Source organism: Egretta garzetta, unplaced genomic scaffold (assembly GCF_000687185.1).
Source record: "Egretta garzetta isolate BGI_Z169 unplaced genomic scaffold, ASM68718v1 scaffold50, whole genome shotgun sequence".
In the NCBI taxonomy this organism is placed as follows: Eukaryota; Metazoa; Chordata; class Aves; order Pelecaniformes; family Ardeidae; genus Egretta; species Egretta garzetta.
Genome location: NW_009258613.1, coordinates 4,115,216 through 4,135,665, shown reverse-complemented (window position 1 = coordinate 4,135,665; position 20,450 = coordinate 4,115,216). Strand labels below are relative to the sequence as shown.

The window sequence follows — 20,450 nt, the reverse complement described above, 5'->3', positions numbered from 1 at the left end:
ACTTCTGAGCTGAATATTGCTGAATATTTGCATTATTATTACACCCAAAACAGATGGGTCAACAAAGAGCCAGCTCTTCCAGCAAGATCAGCAGTAATCACAGTGCCATCAGGAATTCTTCACTGTTATATTCTTGCTACAAATCCCTAAGTCCCCATAAATGCTCCTAAACTATCACAAGGTAATGCTAGTGACAAGTGAACGAGCATCGGGACAGAGATATAGATCAGATTCTGCAGGACGTGTAATGGTAAGAGGAATATATGATTATTTGGGGCTAAGCTTCCCCAGAGCATGCATGAGCTTCTAGATATCTCATTAAAATTGATCCCAGACATGAAATCCCCAGAACATATTGTAAAATAACAGACTCTGAACCCAGCAAATATAAGACAGTTTTATAGATGTCAGGTGCCAGCTGGATTTATTCTTGCTGTGCACTGTAGGCTGAGCAGAAATGAACGTTCTGCATGAAGCATAATATTCAATAGCCTGAGAAAATAAAATATACACAGTGAGTCAACCATTAATATTTCTGTGGATCTATGAGTGATGAACAATCAACTTCCCATAACTTTATTTTGGGAAATACATCTGTGGGAAGAATGTAGGCAGATGTTTGGAACGGTCTTTTCTAACTCAGTTTAGACAATTACAGAGTAAAGATTGCATACATTCACCTCTTTGCCAAAATATTGCTTATACTGGTAAGCTCAGCGTGGCCTCACATTTTCTTCACATTTTTCTGTGGAGTGTTAAGAGGGAAGGGACTTGCCTGTTAGAAAGCAACCTGATGTTTCTGAATGTTTTCCTGGTAAGAGTAGCACTTGCTTAGAATAGGGTGACCTAAAATGTTTGGACATCATTAACAAATTGACACTGCCACCACAAACTCCACTAATCAGGACATAAACCAGCATCGTTTCTGTGCACTAAGAACATTTTAATGTCTTGCACCGCACATGTTTGGTTTGTGCGGCTAATGAGCTCATTCAGTGAAACAAGCTTGAACTAGAGTTTGAAAAGTAACAGGGAACATCTGGAGGAGCAATGAGAAAAGTCTGCAGAAGGGACAAACAGGCAGACTTCATTTTTAGGAAGGTGGAAGGTGCATTTGGGCCATCCAAGGTCACAGGGTTACAAACCATCCTAAAACTGTACAGAACAAGCTGTTGACATATGAGCCACGAGCTGGGTAACAAAAGCAGTATCACCGTTCCAGCTCCCAGACAAGAGCAGACTGCTTTGGCAGAGGAATTACTTTGCAATTAGCCATGTTCTGCATTTGTTTATTTCCGATTTTTTAGTCATGGCCTTGAAATCAAAAGGAAGATGTCTTCTGTTCTGTAACTCCCTTGGGGACACTGTCCCAAGATGGGTAAAAAAGTAAAGTAAATAAAATTAAGAAGCTCCACTTATTTATGTTTTTCCCATGGCAAGAATAGCACAGATTTCATGGTATTTTTCAAAATCATTTTGGTTTTAATGATTTTCCTAATAAAAAGAGAAATCTGCATTTTCAGGTATCAACAATTTTCTGTTTCCGTTCCAATGCAGAGCATTTTGACTTGAAACGACTTTTCATTTTAAAATTTCATTGTTATTTAAATTCTTAAATCTGAAACAGTTTGCTTGACCTAGTATCTGTACTTCCCTAGAGTTGCTGATGCACTGACAAAGTTATGCATCCCTATTTCCCTTACATAGCAATTTTCCTCCCATGTCAAGTTTCCACTGCTATTTCCCCCAGCTTTGCCTTTCTGAGTTGATCACTTTATTTTCCAGCTGTCAAAGTGTCTTCCACCTTGAAATCCATACTGAGAGCTAGTTACTTGCTCTCATTTTGCCAGTGTTTAATAGTTTGTTCAGACAGAATTATGGAAAAGAATCTGGTCTTGGTGAAATCTCAATTAACTTCCTGGACTACAGTTCTGAATCCTCACTTTGAATGGGATATCAAGGAATTGGCAGTCCAAAGGACGGCAATCAAGATCATCAGAGACCTAAAGGTCATGACCAAGGACAAGATGCTGAGGGAGCTGGGCTTAGGTAGTCTGGCAAAGAGGTTAACAGGAGATCTAGTATCAGTCCACCCTTCTCAGTGGTAGAAGAGGGTATTCTAATAGGCAGCAGCCACAAAATGTAGTTGGGGAGGTTTAGCCTGAATGCCAGGAAGGCAACTTCTTTGCTAGAAGAGCAGTGCAGGACTGGGACAGGTCACCCAAGGAGGCTCTGAATTCTCCATCCTCTGCTGTTGGGTTAAAGACCTCCGGAGGACACTGACAATCAGCATTTCTGGCAGCCTGTGAATGCATACCTTGCCAAAACCACATGTGGAATATGCCCATAAACCCAAAGGACCAACAATATCACAGAATCATAGAATCATTTAGGTTGGAAAAGACCTTTAAGATCAAGTCCAACCGTTAACCTAACCCTGCCATCCCACCACTAAACCATGTCCCTAAGCACCTTGTCTACTCATTTTTTAAATACCTCCAGGGATGGGGACTCAACTACTTCCCTGGGCAGCCCGTTCCAGAGCCTGACAACCCTTTCAGTGAAAAATTTTTTTCTAATGTCTAACCTAAACCTGCCCTGGTACAACTTCAGACCATTTCCCCTCATCCTATCACCCGTTACCAGGGAGAAGAGGCTGACCCCCACCTCGCTACAGCCTCCTGTCAGGCAGTTGTAGAGGGCAATAAGGTCTCCCCTCAGCCTCCTCTTCTCCGGGTTGAACAACCCCAGGTCCCTCAGCTGCTCCTCATTAGATTTATGCTCCAGACCCCTCACCAGCTTCGTTGCCCTTCTCTGGACATGCTCCAGCTCCTCAGTGTCATTCTTGTAGTGAGAGGCCTAAAACTGAACACAGTATTCGAGGTGCACTTATTCCTGCAGCAAGTGCCAAAGCAGAGTGACAGTATATAGAGTTCACAAATGATGAGAGGACATTAGAGGAGAAGTTTTGGTCCAAGAGGGGAGAAAGTATTACCAGGAAGATGGGAAGAGGAAGAACCTGCAAAATTCACCACTGGATAAAATCTCCCTCAACCAGGATCAAGTCCCAGTCAAACCAGAGAGAATGGGAACAAGAGATTAAGCACAGGATGAGAGATGCCCTCATAGCCTCCGGAAAGCCCACTGACCCTTGTTCAACAAGTATAATAATATCACTGTACTTGGAGGCCCTGGGATACTTTCACATCTGTATTGTGAATGATTCAGCTGATATCACCAACTGTGAGATCCCCTGAGAATAAACAGAGAAGCTTCCAAAGATCATGGACCGACACTTATTGCACTGAACTTTCCATACACAGAAACATCTGTGCAGGAGTCTACTAAATCATTGGTGCTCACCGCATGCAGGTGGAAATGAGTACACAACGTGCTAGGCAGTGGAAAACCAGTTCCCATCATTGGTACAGATGACATGGAGTTACTGATAATGTTATGGCAAATACAGAGTTTAGGTTTTTTTTAAAAGGCTATGGCAGTGTAAAGGAACCTTAGCATCTGTATATGAAAATAAGACTTTTGTTTTTAAATCTAGGAGTTATTAGGTAAGTGGGTTTGATTACACTAATTTGGACTGATATAGGGAAGACTCAAGAGATGGCAAGAGCTGCACCCCTCCTCATCAGCAACTGTGCACAGTGTGCAAAGTCTGACAGGAGAAAACCCAAGGGGGTAAAGGAATTATTTATGGTGTTAAAAACTTACTGAGCTAGGAACAGTAGTATTTAAATTAAGGAGGGGAAACAGGAGTTGAAGACGATGGGATGCATCCAGACAGCAAGAGATATTGGACTGATATTCTGAACCAGTGCCAGGCATCTGGAAATCTCTGAAAGCAGGGCTGTAGGGGTGCTAAGATGTATGGGAAGCGAATGAGTGCCATTATCACACTGAGGGTGTAGAGGCAAAAGAGACTCGCATAGTCAGGAGACAAACCACAAAACCTCCCTGCAAGTTAAAGTCATATGAAATGGTAAAGGCAGGGTGGGGAGGGGAACCACGAACATGAAATAACCAGAGTGCCTGTGTTGTCACGAAGAGGAAAAGGGAACTGAACACCTTCTACCTCCTCCCCCATCAAACTCTATGGGCATCTCATCACAGCTGCACAGGGGGAGAAACAGCACCATTGCCTATGCTACTTCCAGCAGTCAGGTTTTCTGTCTTCATTACAGAAGTCCCTTCTGCCTCTTTCAAAATCCTAGAAAATATTCCCATTACATTACTCTGAGTGCTATAAACTGACTCACAGAAATAGATGCCTATCCAAATAATCCACTTCAGGTTCAAGGATCTGAAGGAAAGTATAAACCAATACATAGCACAGAGCAGATGCTGCTTTAAATCGCTTCCTCAAGGAATAGAAGTATTGAATTCCCTGGGGATACATTATCTTCCTAATCTGTGTTCTTCCTAGAGCTCATGTCAAGATTTTAACCATATCACAGGGTACCAATGTCAAACAGCTGCCTCTTAAACTCCTCCCCAACAGATTTAGATAGACAGTTTTTTACTGTGTTTTAGAATGTGCTGAGAAGGGTCTCTAAAAGAAAATCTCAAGTCACATTGCAGCAGTTATATCTGATGTCTAAAAGCAGCAGAATGATGACCACACACTTCTGAACATTTTTTCTTCTGACTCAAAAAGAAAAAATCCACAGGACAAGAACACAGACACACACACACACACAGAGAGAGAGACTAGAGGCTCTTAAATAAAACCAGTAAATTCAATAGAAATGTAGCTGCAAGCTCTGGATGAGTTCAGATGTACAGAACGTGGCTGGAAGGGAGTCTGCGCCCACGCACACCAGGTAGACAGCAAGCCATAAACACGGTGAACCATAAGCTAGAGAAATGATGGATGCTGTAAGCTCATATTAGATGTTAAAGTGAGATCAGAAGAAACGACCTTGCCAAATTTACGGTGAGATCATTTAGCAAGAGTGTGGTGATTAGCTAAAGGCCTCCTTTTCCCAAGCTTTGCTGAGCTTATCTGCCCCAAATCCCTGGAACAAACCCAGCCTAACTGAAGGAATTTAGTGGCTCAACATGTGGAGCGGAGACATTACTTGCCAAAACATGTATACAAAGACCCTTCACACAGATGATACTGGAGATCATGAGGGCTAAAGCTATGAGGATGGAAGAAACCAGGAAACAAATCTGGAATCTGTTAACTTTTCTAGATGATAGTCAAGACCCTGAAGTGGATTGGAGTAGAGGTTTTGTAAGCAGAAAGGAGGAGACTGCAAATTGAGTACACTCAATGTATTCATCATTGGATGTACCAGATCCAGAACACTCCTGTGCTGAGTTTTTTATGATCTGTTACAACAGATAAGCCTGCCCAAATAGTTTATAGTCTACCAAAAGGAGAAGGGTGGAATGAAGCATCTTATTTCTTTGACATCTGGGAAACAAAGATCTAGTGATATTCTTAACCAGATTCTCAGCTCAATCTCCGTGGTAGTCAGGTGTGCAATGTCGCAGAGTACCTGAGCCTAAGGGGTATGCAAAAGGACATCAGAATTCCACAAACTGAATGCCACCTAGTATGAAACTAATCCCTTAAAGCTGGCACCAATCCGATATAAATCAGTTCTTCGTAAGAGGCTCTGGCCTATCTGGGGATCATGTTAGAAATCAACACCATCACTGCTTTCGGTCAAATGAAAAAATAATAAAGTAATTCCAAAGAGGTCATCTAATAAGACAAAGCTTTACCAACAGGAAAAACCACGAAGTGTTTTTTTATATTATTATTATTATTGTTATTATTATTATTATTAATTTTTTGAATGATGCCATTAACTTCACCTGAGCTACAGGCTCAACCAACAAACCAACCAACCAACCTCCACTTCTTCCTTAAGAAAGAAAAAAAGTTCTGTTTTCAAGACAAGTCCATCAGGAGGGCAAAATTGTGGAGTACACAACCATCTGAGGGTCAGTTCTTCCTATTAAAGACAGAAAAATAACTTTTTTCTTATCAGTGAATGTAGAAGGTCCTCAGTTCTTACATGACCAAGAGGATATCTGATCAACTTTGCCCCAGAAAAGGCAAGAAAGAAAAGAATCCCCCTTGCAAGAAATATTCACATTTGTTTATCTAAGAACATAGCTGGAGAGGAGAGTGGGAGGAAATCAGTTTTGATTGGGACGTGGAGGTGCCAATGCAGTAAGAGTTACAAAGAAGACCACTACAACGAGCCAATGTAAGCAGCTTGCTTTTAACAGTAGTTGCTTAAGAGAAGGGAAGTTCCTTTCTAATGCAGACCGCATAGCCACACTGCTATTGCACATGGATGCAACTTGTTTGCTTCTCGTAGTCACTGCAAAGGATAAATTGCAGCCAGAACAGCATGACTAAAATATGAATGCCTTAAAAGAATATTGATACTAATGAAATGCAGATGATTTGCACAGCCAAGTTAATTGAGAGCTAGTCAACAAATTAAAGCCACTGACAATCAAGTGCATATGCAAAATGACTCCAAAAATGTCCCTGGGCAAATCACCGGCTCACTGTTCAGCGTTGTAAAAGATTGCAGATTTGGTTACAAGCAGCCGCCGCATTTGCAAGACGCTCAGTAGGTCAGTGGAATGTTTTGCACTGGTGAGACAATGTGTAAAAGGCCCCACTCAGCTTCTCCATGCAACTGGCTGAGCTCGCAGCTGCTGGGTGCAAACCCTGGGCAGCAGAGCAGACCATTGCACTGACTGCCCAAGGGACTTGGTAACTCTTCTAGATAAAATGCCTAACTTCAGGGCTGCTAAAGGTAGGGAAGGTAAACTCTAGATTGAAAGACTAGGGCGTGACTTTGCTATTTGAACTCAGCTTTTAGCCTCTCTGCATCTGCAGAACAGGGGTGGTAACGCTTCTTTTGCTACAAGAAACAACCCTGAAGACTGTGAGCTGCCCAGACCATGGAGGAACATGCATCTGCCATTAAGGGAGATGGCAGACAGAGAATAAGGGCAAGGGAGATCCCAAGAAGATATCAGTATGGATGGGGAGAGGTAGGAAAGCCAGAGCTGCTAAAAGGTCTATAGGCCTGTGGTTATTGTGGTGATGTGCCTGGGAAGAACAAACTTTTACCCACTCACCCATAGAAAAATCAGTATTTGTCTTGTAGCATATGAGTTTTGCTGAACATGAGTTTCAGAGGTGTCCGGAGGACTTCAAATGCAGGGAGACACCACAGCCGAGCACCTTCAACACATCTACTTTAGCAAAAAGATGAGATTTCTCCATTTTGTCCACCTAAGAGGAATGGTTATCTAAGAGCCAGCATACTCCTCAGCCTGGATACACTTGTAGCTCCACACCAGTAGCAGAGATGTTTCGCTCAAGATGCCACAGACAGTCGCATCCAGGTCACCACCCATGGGTGTGATACCACAGATGCCATCAATTAAATAGCCATACAATACCAGAATGAAAACAGACACAGATATGATGAAGGTTTTGTTCTGGTATGAAGAGCTGAAATACCCTTGGCATGTAATTTATCCCAAGCTGAAGTCCACTAAACACTTTCTCAGCTCATGCAATAGAAATTCTCTTTACAGAATTTTGGTATATTCCCTGCCAAGGAATTTATTGATTGCATTTTAATTGCTCATTAAACTTGGAAAGTATCATTACTTTCCCCTCCACAAACACGAAACCAAGAAGTTGCAAAGGAGAGAAGTGTTTTCACCAAAAGCAAGAGGAAATCCTGTTCTTTTCGAATAAAGTGTTAAACCACAACAGGATGTGAAATGTGTGGGGATGTGCAAAAAAAAAAAAGAAGAAAAAGAAGGCTGCTCTGGACAGATACAAGAGGGGAAATTTGCTTCAAGGAGAGAAACCAGTGATGCTGAAGCAACACAACTGAAAGATTTGAAGGGTTAAACTGTCTGTTTACTGAACCATCCAGTGGGAAACACACAGCTGTATCAACAGGAGAGTGGGATCTGGAGTCAGAAGTGCATTTTTTAACTTGTCCTTTTCTTCCTCAAATCTTCCAACAAGATTAACGGTTGAGATTTAATACAAAAAGGAAAGACCGCGGTTGCGCAAGTTCTGCAGCAACGAAGTACAGAGAGGGGAGCGAGCGGGCTGCAGTGTGCTGGCAGCTGGATGGCACTTATCAGCAATAGCATCCACTTCCCAGGCCACCATGAAGAAATAAAGCCTACTCAAAGTTCAAGGAAGTCTCACAGGATGGGAATTTACTGGCTTGAGGAATTTATAGGCCCTAAGGTTGAGCTGAGTCAGAAGCAGCCAAGGCACTGAGGACCAGACCTCCCATGACTGTCCATCTCTCAACATACACCCCCATATTTTGCCTTGCTTCCAGGCCAGTTTCCTCCTCCCTCCTCTACTCTCCTAGGCCAAATAACCCTATGAAGTTACAATTTTGATTTCCTATTTCTCCGTTTTTTTCAGCCAAGCTCACAGCCTCAGAGGAGTGTCCAAATCTCATTGGTTTCAATTTGGATTCAGCCACAAAGTAGAGAAAAACAGGTATTAGAACACTTGTGTGGATCTGGTCTCAGGTTCCTGTCTCTACACAGAGTTCCCATTAGTTTTCGAAGAAAACAGTTGAATTCAGCATTTTAATTGTACCATACAAAGGCTTTTCTTTCCCCCTCCACTCTGTTTCTGTTACAGAAACTATCTGTTGATGTAATGTCTAAGCCTGGGATAACGTTCATTGTCTGAAACCCCTCTAGCTCATCAGAGCCATAGGAAAAGGCAGAAAATGCATTTGGCTTTACCAGAAGGTGAGAACAAAAATGTGAGTTTTGTTACTCACATGGCACTTGGGGTATCCCTCCTCCTTGGCCTCTTTTATTGGGAAAAACAGAACACAAACACACAAGCAAGCAAACCTTTTACAAAGAGACCCATGCAAAATGAGAAGGGACAACATTTTTTTTTTCCCAATACACTAATATTGTTAGCCAACATCTAATAATTTCAATCCTGCTACAAACTGCAGCGTGGTTGAGGGGGGTTTAGGGTTGACCCTTGGGAGAGCAGGGTCTCACATCCCATATTCACAGAGCCCACAACCATTAACCCCCCAAACCAGAAAGGAACAGATACTGCCTGCTTTTTAGTGGCTTTTCAGAAGAGGATGGATGCCTGGGTTTTAGATTCACTCTGCTACATTTTTGTCCAATTTTTCATCTTCAGGAGTCATTTAGATCCATATCCTGGGTTTTTTTTCACGTGATTACCCAATTCAGGGTACATGTTGTTCTAACGTTTCATGCAGTAGATCTTAAAAGCATCAAACAACCCATATAGGTAGCAGTCTGGCAAAAAAACGAGTGAAAACTGTAGGGAGTGTACATCACTTAAGCTCTAATAGCATTAGAAGGAAATAAGATGACCACAAAAAATGATGAGATTAAAAGATATAAAAAAGCACTGGGGCTTTCCACAGGCAGAGGCTGAAAAGCCAGGGCAACTCCTAGCAGGCAGCAGGTACAGTCATAACATTAAGATCATTAAGAATAACTACTATTCAAATACCTCATATAGATTTATTCAACATTAGTGAGAAGGGAATAAAAGAATGGGTTTGTTCCAAAACAGTGCTTCTTCAGCACTGAACTGGGGTTCAAGTGGAAGTTCCCATTCACAGATGCTCTGAGATCTTCTCTGCAGCTCCAAATTCAAGAGGAGTTTCTTTTTAATAATTTGGCTACTTGACAGCATTCTTTAAAGCAAGCTTTGAATTCAGATTCAAAATAATCACCTTGATGTTCTCTCACAGTCGTCAAGTTTCCTTTGTCTGTGTTGGTCTGGATTTCCATGGAGTGCCACATTTAAAATGCTATGGACTCGGCATGGGAAGGATCCTTCTTTTGGCTGCTAGCTCATAGCTAGGAACATAATTCTTTCCCTTTCTGAAAATCAGCAGGGCTTGGCCCAGAATATTTGGCTTGGAAGACTTGGATAAAGTTAGTTAAGCCCTCATGTAAGCTGAGGGCCATGGCATTGCGACACGGTTTTGCAGCAGGTATTTGCCCATCTCCTGCTCAGGAGACCACCTGAGTCTGTGGGTGTATGGGCAACTGGGTCTTAGCTTAACTGCCTTGCCCAGCCCCATGCTGTAGCCCCAAGAAACAGCATGTCCTTGATGCTGACAGGATAACAGCGTGGGGTTCTCTCACCCACATTTTAGTTGCCCATAGCTGTGGCTTAGCAGAGCATCAAGGATGAGGAACCAGCAGGATCGCAGGGAGAGACAGCCAAGGGGAGCTTGGAGAAAAGACCACCCATGTAAGTCTCCCATGTGAGAGATGAACTGATCCAAAAAAAACTTTTCTAAGGGGCATTTGCTTTTTTAGCAAGAACTGCTGCAGGGCAGCAGTCAGTGGAGTGATGGCTGCAGACAGCATCTCATCATGAAAAAGGAGGAGGGGGTGGTGGCGAGTCCTTGAACAAGGGGAACATGCTGTTCCTGAAGAGCTGGCCCAGAAACAGCAACAAGAGCAAACTCAGGAGATGGGAAGGAGGGGGCTCAGAAGAGGTGGGAGCCAGCTGTCAAGCCAGCCTGGGCTTTACACAACTAACATTATTCCAGACATGCCTGAGGCTCAGATCCTGTTTTAATATGCAACAGAAAGCCCCCCAAAACATCTGTACCTTCCCACCCCATCCCAAACAAAAGCTGACACATTGCAAATGGGGAAGGAAGAAAAAAAGAGAGGTCAGTAGATTTGCCGTTGGCTTTTACAAGGCTTTGGGGACAAAACCATTGCTTTCAAATTAAATACAATGGAAACAACAAGCAGGGAAAATAGAACACCTCCTGGCATAAGTTCATGAAGAAAAAAGGAGTGAAGTTATTAGTATAGGAAAATTATGTATTGTGCTGGAGAACGAATCCTCCTGCCCTTGAAGTCAGTGGAAACAGAACTGAAATTCAGGGCTTCGGTAAAAAAGATGCCGGAGAATGAACGTAAAGTAAGTGGTGCAAGCAGTAAATGTGAAGGCTGATATACCCAGAGGTATCAGCTCTCTGGATGGGCATGCTCGCATAGCACCGGCAAGGGCAAGCAGACCAAGCCACGGTCTGCTTCTAGGAAGGATTGCTCATGGTGGAAAGCAACACCTTTCATGGGGAGGAAATTATTGAATAACCCTGTTTTAACCTGGGGGCCAAGAGATGAAGTGACTGTCCCAAAGGCAGACAGGATGTCTGTGGCAGAGCCAAAAATAGCAGTTAGATTTCTTTTTCCTACACTGTAACCATACCACGATCCCTCCTCCTACACACAGCTAATAAACTAAGATGTTTAGTTCTTACTGGATGCAAAAAAGAAATCGTTCCACAGAGCAGACTCTCAGATGCTGTCAGTTCAGCAAAGTCAATTGCTTAGTGTTTTATCTTTCAACCACCACATGCACCTGAGGCCCGCAAAAGGGCAAGACTCTTTCACCTCTCCGCCACCTTCAAATCCAACAAATCAGTGGTGATCAGCAGTTTATCACTTGATGAATCTGGGCAAAGTGATGAAATGGGTCCTTCACAAACAATTCACTCTTGCTTTCATGCAGCTATGCTTCCAGCTGGGCCCCCAGTGACAAAATTCTCGTTTCTGATCCAGAGACCTTCTGACACCACGAATGGCATAAAATAAAATAAAATAAAAAAACCCAAACCTTGCTCAGGCCAGGGTCTTGCTGCAGCTCCAGCACAACCCGCTGACACCAGGAGTCCCACACCCTGGCACTGAAGCCCTTTGGTTACAAGGAGAAAGTTGCTTCATGCCCATCAGCACCCACATGCCTCCCCAAAACCACACCATGCAAATGCTGCCAAGCCCCCATCCTAAACAACCCCAAACTGGAAAGCAGTAGCGTCTCAGCCCTGAAGCAGTTAACGCTGCTGCTTTCATACATGGAGGAGGACATCAGCTACGTGTTTTGTCTCCAGGAGGTTAAAGATTAATTTCTAATGATATGGGTACTGACATTTTTGCTTGTCTCTGGAGCAGGAGCTGCAGGCAGAGCCTGCAGGCAAGGCACAGGTTTGGGCTGAAATCCCCGACACGCGAGGGCAGTGTTGGCGCACGAATGCCACGGCTGTGGTGCTCCCCAGCACCCCTCTCCTTCCGAGCATCCCCCTGGGCCAAGGCTGCTCCACAGACACGATTCCTGCCAGAAAGACCCACATTTGGGAAGCGTGTGGGGAGGGAGGTGTTAAGCCAAAATATTTATATCCGCACAGCTCCCACTTTAGAGGCAGTTTTTCTAAAGAAAGCTTCCCCGGTGTTTCGTAGGGTGGACAATAAAAGCAGGATCAACACCTTTACAGTCACACAGTCACATGGGAATGAGACAAATGCAGTTCTTTAATTATCCCACTGTAAAATGGTACAAGCGTCAAGGACGCAGAGGTTTTAAAGGGATCTCAACCGTGCTGCCCTAATATCCATTTATTCCTCTAATTGAATAGCCCAGCCTCCCAGATGATACTCCGGAAAGCATTTTAATATTGCTGGGGGTGGGGGGAAACAGTCAAAAATATGTCATGAGCATGTCCTCGAGGACAAACAGGCTGCCTATATGATACCTATGGAATAACTGACACAAAACATAAAAATACAGGGGGGATGTGGGTATAAGCGTACATGTATTTTATATATATGTATATGTAAATCACACAGAATTAAGCATATCGACTAAAAGAAGCAGAAGCTTCTTATCTGAACCTGAAACCAGGCACGTAATGCATCGTTCCACTGCAAACTCAGGAGCTCACCCACACCCAGGCAGCTTTGGCGGGTGAGGAATTCACCAGCCTGCACCAGCGCAATCACACCACCTCTCTGGGGAACCCCAGTGCACTGAGGAAGCCAAGTACAGGTTTTGATGCAAAATGTGGAAAAATAAGTCAAGTGACCCCCAGGAACCCACCATCTCATAGGCATCAGCTCACAGCTTCTCTGACCTTTATGTATTTTTAAATGTAGTTTCAAATACGTACACTTGGCACTCCAATACAACAGTGAAAATGAATAGTGAATGATCTCCAGAAATTAACTGCAGTGTTAAATAGCAGGGTTGTCATTACATATTTAACTACAGTAATTGCAATAGCTAGGGTCAAACGTGAAAGAAAACAGAAAGAAGCCAACTGAATTTGCCTTCATTCTCTTACATCAATGTATATCAGCCCACACACAAATGCTGTGGGTATGACCTAGTCCTCCAAGACCAAGATCCAGCAGGAAATATTGCTGGCAGTGCTTATAAACAAATCACCTGTGGAATGGCCAAACTGGTTAATGGAACCTGGTTATGTTCCTAATTAATTTTCCACCCCTTTTTTTCTCATAAAAATGTAACCAAAGAGTTTTATAGTGTAATCCACTTGCAGATTTTCAGCACTGGCTGCAGTTTTTGTGGTTTGGTCCTTGCTTGCTAAACAGCTAAAATGACCCAGCTGTTACTCTAAAACCAGGGAATTAGTAGCCTGCAGGCAGCCAAGTACATGTGCCAGCCATTTGGAGGAGCCCTTAATTCCACCCATATGGATTTCAATGTCCCTGCCTTCTTATCAGCCCAGATACAGAAAGTTCCCTTTGCCACAGCAGATACAAGCTGGTGATCATAAACACGAGCTATAGCCTGCTTGGTCATCAGATGCATCCAGGAATATTTTGGTGGACTTCAAAGCCCAGAAAGGTGCATCCAGAAGTCCAAAAAACACAGATGCAGATTGACCTCTTGCACTACAAATACGAGCATGCCAAGGACAGGATTTATCAGGCATGGCAGGGACAATGACACAAATCTTTAGAGCACAGTCAGGAGATGCTTTAAGATAGTGATGGTATTTTTTGGGGGAAGTTACCAGTCTCTCTGCAGAGCCCTGGTCCATCAGTTGTCTGCTCAGTGCAAGAAGGCTGGCACCCTCATGGAGGGAAACACATTCACCAGAGTCACTGATCCAGGCAATTAGTATTGTCCCCAAAAGGCACCAAACTGGATTTCAGCAAAGCCATGCTCCCTTCTCTTCTTTATAATCTTCTTTTCACAGGCCAGGCATATGTATATAGAAATGAGGAAACTTCAGCAAGAGAAAGAAACAACCCCCCAGTCATCTAGCTGTCTCTGGTTACTCAAAAAGCTTCAGTAAGAAAACACCAAAATTGAAAGCAGGATGGTAGTCTGGGAAGCTGGTAGAACATGGACAGGAATTGAAACTTTTAAACTACGCAAAAATTAAAGTTTGAGTTGCATTTGTAAATTCTGTAAAGGGGAAAGTGCTACTGTGCACACGTAGCTAAAAATTGCTACCTTCAAAGAAAAAAAAAAAAAAAAGAAACCCTGAGTCATCCAGAGCAATTTTGGTCAAAGTTGTTAAGTCTATGTGGGTTGCGCTGTTCCTGGTAGCATGTAGCAAGTTTTGTGTCAGGTATTGTACGGAATTACAAAGTTGCTTACTACTACTGTCTTTACCATGTTCTTTCCATTATATACAGACACTACATACAGTAGTTCCATGCTTCTGAATCTAAAGTAGCTACTAACTCAGTCAAGCTAAACAGTTGCATGCTAGAGATGTAATAATAAAACCAGTGCTTCATATCCACCTGGAAGCCTTTCACGGGAGGTGATTCCAGTATGCTAGGAAGGGAAAGGACAGGTTCACCTTAAGATGAGTAGAAGGAGTTTGTTTCAGCTCTAAGAAAAAGGTATCAAAGCAGGCAAAGCATTACAGGTATTGTGAGTTCTGTTCACCTGAGCGTCAACGAAATGCAGGAGCAAGTGACCTTGTCATGCTGCCCCATCACCAAGCATGAGACATTTTTTCTTATAACTCCTGAATCTGCAAGGAAAACTCTTAGGAGAAGGTCCTTTTGTGGGGCTGGAATTGCTCCAAGACAGCTCCATGACTGCGCACATGTCCAGCAACATCAGGATCCGGGTGACTCACCACCCGCCGTGGATGATGCATGAGCCCACAATTATTTCTGCAAATACCTCTCAGGTTTCCCTCTGGGCTCATTGCACACCATCCTGGAGTTCATGAAACCTGGCCTTCCAACTTGCTCATCTCTTATTTGTTTTATAGGTTAAGTAGAATGACAGATTCAGACTAATAAAACAGAAGAACAACGTGGGAGCTATTGAGAAAGAGAAGAGGAACACAGAGATGACCACACAGTCCTGGAATGCATTACCAACCCAAGTATTAGAAATTCATTATTTAAGTTGTGCTGCAAAGCTTAGCTTAAGTGTTATCTTCTTCCACAGCTATTTCAGTCTAAAGGCTCTCCTTTCCTTCCCCATCCACAAGAAGAATTACTTGTAGAGCAGACCCAGCTCTTGGTACCCACAGAGGTAAAAATGGCTTTTCTCCCTCCTATTTGCCCACACCTAGCCCAGGTGCAAGGATTACAAGTCAGAGCCCAGCAGCAGTCTATTAGAAGGCACAAGGGTTTAAGAGGACTCCAGAAGCTTCACCCAGGATGCCAGGATAAGCAGCAGCCAAGAGGGAAACACATAAGGTTTCAGTATGGATGCAATAAACAACAGAGGCACCAGTGGAGGCACCTCCCAGAGCTGGGAGACCACCAGGGTAGAGGAGAACCAGTGATCTTCACCCACAGCTAGGAAACCCAAAGCAGCACAGAAGAACATCTGCAAAGAGCTGTTAAAGCAGCAGAGTTGGAGTCCCTTGACCCAGGAACACATCTGTAAAAATAAAGCCCTGTGATCCCCCTGCCAACCTGCAGCAGTGGGAAGCTGAAGGGAACTCATCTCAGGATGCAGCAGACCCTGGGTGGGACAAAACTTGGAAGAGGGACTGATGGGGAAATTGGGTGCTGTAAGCCCAGTCCAAGAAACTGGGTCTGAATTCTTGGTGGACACCAGAACACAGAAAGAACACAAATGGGTAGACTTTGTTTGGGCCCATCACTGCTAAGCTGACAGCTGTCAGTCAAAGTTTCTATTTAACAGAAACAGAAAATTCTACTTTTAACATAAGCACCCTAAGAATGAGGATGGTTAAACTATATTATAAGAAAGCAAACAGGAAATCAGGAGGAACATCTTAATCCAGGGTGCCTACCTGCACCTCCTGGTGACAAGCTTAAATCTGAAAGAGTGAAGGAACATTACCATGATCTCTGGTCCATGGAATGAGACACCGTCAGGCCCGATACTCAAATGTATCTTCAGCTGAGGCTGTGGGCGTTCAGCTTTTGCCAGGCCACAGCTGCCAATGTTCACATACGCGATACTATTTCTTTTTTAAACAGCTTCATTTCCACTCATGCATAGGAGCCAGGGCTGTCCAGACAGGAATGCTCAAGACCCCTCTGGGACACTGAGGCCATCCAAAAAGAGCAGTTCTCAGTAAGCGGAGCACTGGCAAGATGCTAAAACAACTCTTAACATCCCAACATGGGAGCCCAGAGCTTCTGAAGAAATAAATCAAATGTTTTATGTGGGTGTGGAGGACTTCTGAAACTTTCGACCAGCACCTTTTCCTAGCACCTGGGAAAGGTGGAAGAAGCTAAACATGCACAACTCTTTCAAATGACAAACACACAGCATAATCCTGTAGATTTACACTTTTGCTAAACCCCACAGCTATCCTTTTCAGCTAATGCCTTTCCCTGGAGAAGCCCCACTAGCAGAGCACTCGCTCTGCAGGCAGGACTGCTGCAGTCTGAAATGGGGACAGGACCTGCCCGAGGGGACACAAGCAGGCAGCGGCAGAGCTGCAAGGGTAGGGGGGGAAGCACGTTCCTGTCCCCAGCTCTGTCTTGGTTAATGCTGGCAAAGAGATTGTTGTACGCTGGCAGCTGATGGCTATCACAGCAAATTCACACACTGATAGGAGAAGTTCTGAAGAAAATGCATAAAAGCCTGCTGCTCTCAGCAAAAACTCCGTGTGTGTGTGTGTATTTGTGTATTTAGGAGGCATCTTTGCTTCATCAGAAACAGACTTGGGTCTGAACCTCTGATCCATCTGAAGCACATTCAGTACTACCTTCAGGATGTTGCCTTGGCAATGATTTCATCCAGCAGGTGGATTCGTGCCGGGGGGAATGCCAAATAAAAGACCAGCTTTGAGAAAGCCCCACATATGATGTAGCTTTACCCCTGGGGACTGCGTCTACCAGCTTCAAGCCACAAGATACGCATTTGCATCGCTGAATCCTCAGCTGCTATAACCACAGCAATTTTAATTGACATCTACAATTTATGGAAACGTAGGACAGAAGCCTCTCTAAAGAGAAGTGTGTCGACCCTGTCCCTGGTAACCAGATGGTGTCGAGCAACAGGGAATGGTGGGAAGGTTAGAGGGACAAGACACAACAACTTTGAACCTACGCTACCTAAGATTGTCTATGCATCATTATCCATGTCGCAAGCCTGTAGCCTTCCGCTACGAAGCACTCAATAGGCAAACCTCAGCTCACCTCCCCACGGGATTTTTTCAGGCAAGCTGTCTGGAACCTTTCACATTAGACTATATATGAGCTGCTAGTAAAGCAAATAGATAAATGAATAAATCCATCCTTAGCATTTGCTTTTTTTTTTTCTAAATTTTTTTTTTTTTGGTTCAAGTTTGGTCAGAATGTGGTTTCACCTGGAAGAGGCCAAAGAAATGCAATCATTTTTTCCTGCCACCAAATCCAAACATTTTACAAATGAAATTCTTGGTCTCACATCTGTGCTAATAAATCTTATAAAAAGGAGAAGGAAAAACTCATGTTACGGTTCTCCAACCACTTTCCACACAGCCTGAGGCAGCCCTAAACTTGGGTCATTATCAGTGAAATCAATGCTCACAAGGGAGATGATGCCTGTATAAAACTGTCTTCAAGCATCTCTCTTCTCCCTTCCTCCCACTAAAGCCAAAAGCATGGTGTTCGTGTGCTGTGCCTGCCATCATGTCAAATAAAAGTGTCAATACCTGCCTACTACTTGATGCTATTTGCTCTTTGACCTGTTGCTTACCAGCACCATTAAAGGAAAAGTCTGTAGGTTTGCAGTCACCTCTCATCCACACACCACCCATTCCTCTTCTTCAAATCTTTTAGAAACCTCCAGTGCTGTTCTTTTTCCTAGATAATCTCCTTCACTAATTTTCTACAAAGTGCAGAACTGTTTTTCTAATCATCACCCTGGCTTGGGACATTTTGTCCCATCTGAACAAGGGGTCTCATATCTCCTGAATCATCACGACTAGAGGCTGAAGATCTTGGCTCTGATTCCTGAATGTGAGCAATGAAAGGAGCCAACACATCCAACCTTAAAGTCCTTGCTCCAGAAATTACTCAGGCCTTGAGGAATCTCAACCTAGTTGACAGGACTTGGGATCCCATGGTCTCTGCCCTTATATATACGAAAGAAAAATATTTAAGAAATGTTTGAAAACTTATGCCTGAAATGGCAGCTATGCTCAGCTATTTTTCTCTTTGCAAATCCATCACCTCTGCAGTTATGCCCCACTATAAAGCCTTGTTGATAAAATTGTTTAAGAGCTCAGGAGCTGCCTGTCATTTAATACAGTACCAGGGGATGGGGCACACTCCTGCAGAACCTGATAGCTGCCTTCCGAAATGCCCTTTGAGACCTGCCTGGCCTTCCCATATTAACTCCTCTGCCTTTCTCCCTGCAACAAGTATATACATTCCAGTATATTGCGGATAGTCAACCCCCTTCTTTCCCGGTGGAGCATCTTTTTTCTGTCTGCATTTCTTCATATATGTGAAGAGTGACAAGTCCCCAGGGAGAGACCACTGTGCCTGTGCACAGTGACTTGCCCTCATGCTACCACTTCACGGATGCCCCTGCAGGGCTGGAAAGTTCTTTATTACTGTTGCGACGATGCCATCAAAGATGCAACACAATAGACGATGAGGTGGGGCCGTGTCAGAGCTTTATCGGCACTCACCTGTTACGAGTCACCATGTGACTTAGCTGAGATCTCTCTCATGAGCAGGGTAGCCGTGCCAGCTAAATATTCACAATATCCCATACCATTTGCAATATCCCTTGCTCCTTCAGACATCCTTCCCTAAGCAGACCAAACCAAGCCCGCTCTTCTCCCCAAGATCCTTTAAGTATTACATAACTATTTTACCTATGTAATACTTTAATATCTATTTAATACTTTAGCATTACATAGGTAACTGCCTCCCAGTTCTCTCCCCAGCCCCTCTCATCCCCCCATGCTATATGCTCTTTTCATTCCCGTTCCCCAGTTCCTCACATACACCAGCCCACCGACCCCCCATCACTTCCCAGTTCAGGTGTGGACAAGACCCACAGAAAACCATTTCATTACTGGGGAGGAATCATCCCTACTCAATGGTTTCTAAGCACAACCCTCTAAGGTCCAACTCCACGGGTGTGTTCAGGAGGTGACAGAGTCCCTGGGATGCTCCAGAAGGACACAGCTTCACCTGAACCATCCAATGCAGAGCTTGAACTGAAATAGTCAAGACCCAGGACTCTTTTTAGGCTGTTTTTGATATTGTTTTGAACTCCTTTTTAGATGCTCTTTAGACCAAACATGCTGCCAGCAATATGTGGATTGTACTCACTTACTCACCCCCCAGCAGGCGCCTGTGCCTGCATGCACTCACGCATACTTTCATGCTATGGCAGCTTTTTTTACAAACATCTTTGGTATCAAGGGAACCCAGGAGAACCACTGCAAAATTTACATGGCTCACACAGATCTCCTCTAGTCAGACTGATTGGGGAGGGGGGGCTCCCTCTGTGGGACTTTTTACTTGCTTGACAAAAATCAACTGAGGTAAGAATCAGCTTACCTCGGAGAGCCCAAGAGGGGCATTTTGTTTGTTTGTTGTTGGTTTTGTGTTTTGTTTTGTGTTGTATTTTATTTTATTTTTTTTTCTCTAGAAGAGGCACCGTTATCGGTCCATCTCCACGCTCACGCAGGACTTATCGCTTTGCCATCCGCTCTCAGGCAGGTGCGCCTGGTCTACCACACCACGCGTGCTACTTTCTCGCTTTAAAGCCTCGCTTTATCTCACAACACACAAGCCAACCCCTGATGCCAGCAGCCCTGCAAAGCCCCCCCCGCCCCTCCCCGTGCAAAGCGGTTGATGTTACCCCCGCTCCGAGCAGCAGCGATGCGCGGACCCAGCTTCATAGGTGTGTGGTGCAGGGAATGCCCCAGCCTGGAGCCGGGTAGCCCAACCGGGTCCCTAGGACCCACCTCTCCTTCGGGGTGCTCTCCCCGAGCCCTGAGCCCGGCGGGATGGGGATGGGGATGGGGAGGAGGAGGAGGAGAAGGAGGAGGAGGAGGAGGACACGGACGGTCCCGGCACGGCCGCTCGGTCCCGGTCCCGCTGGGGACAGGGGGGCCCCGCACCCCCTGCCATGACAGGCACCCCGACCCCCAGCAGCCCCCGGCACC

The 20,450-nt window shown here is 44.3% G+C and overlaps 1 protein-coding gene across 1 annotated transcript in view; it reads right to left on the bottom strand.

The window, feature by feature from the left end:
• The window catches only part of CCN4 (cellular communication network factor 4), a 64,636-nt gene that overhangs the window by 13,094 nt on the left and 31,092 nt on the right, over positions 1-20,450 (bottom strand).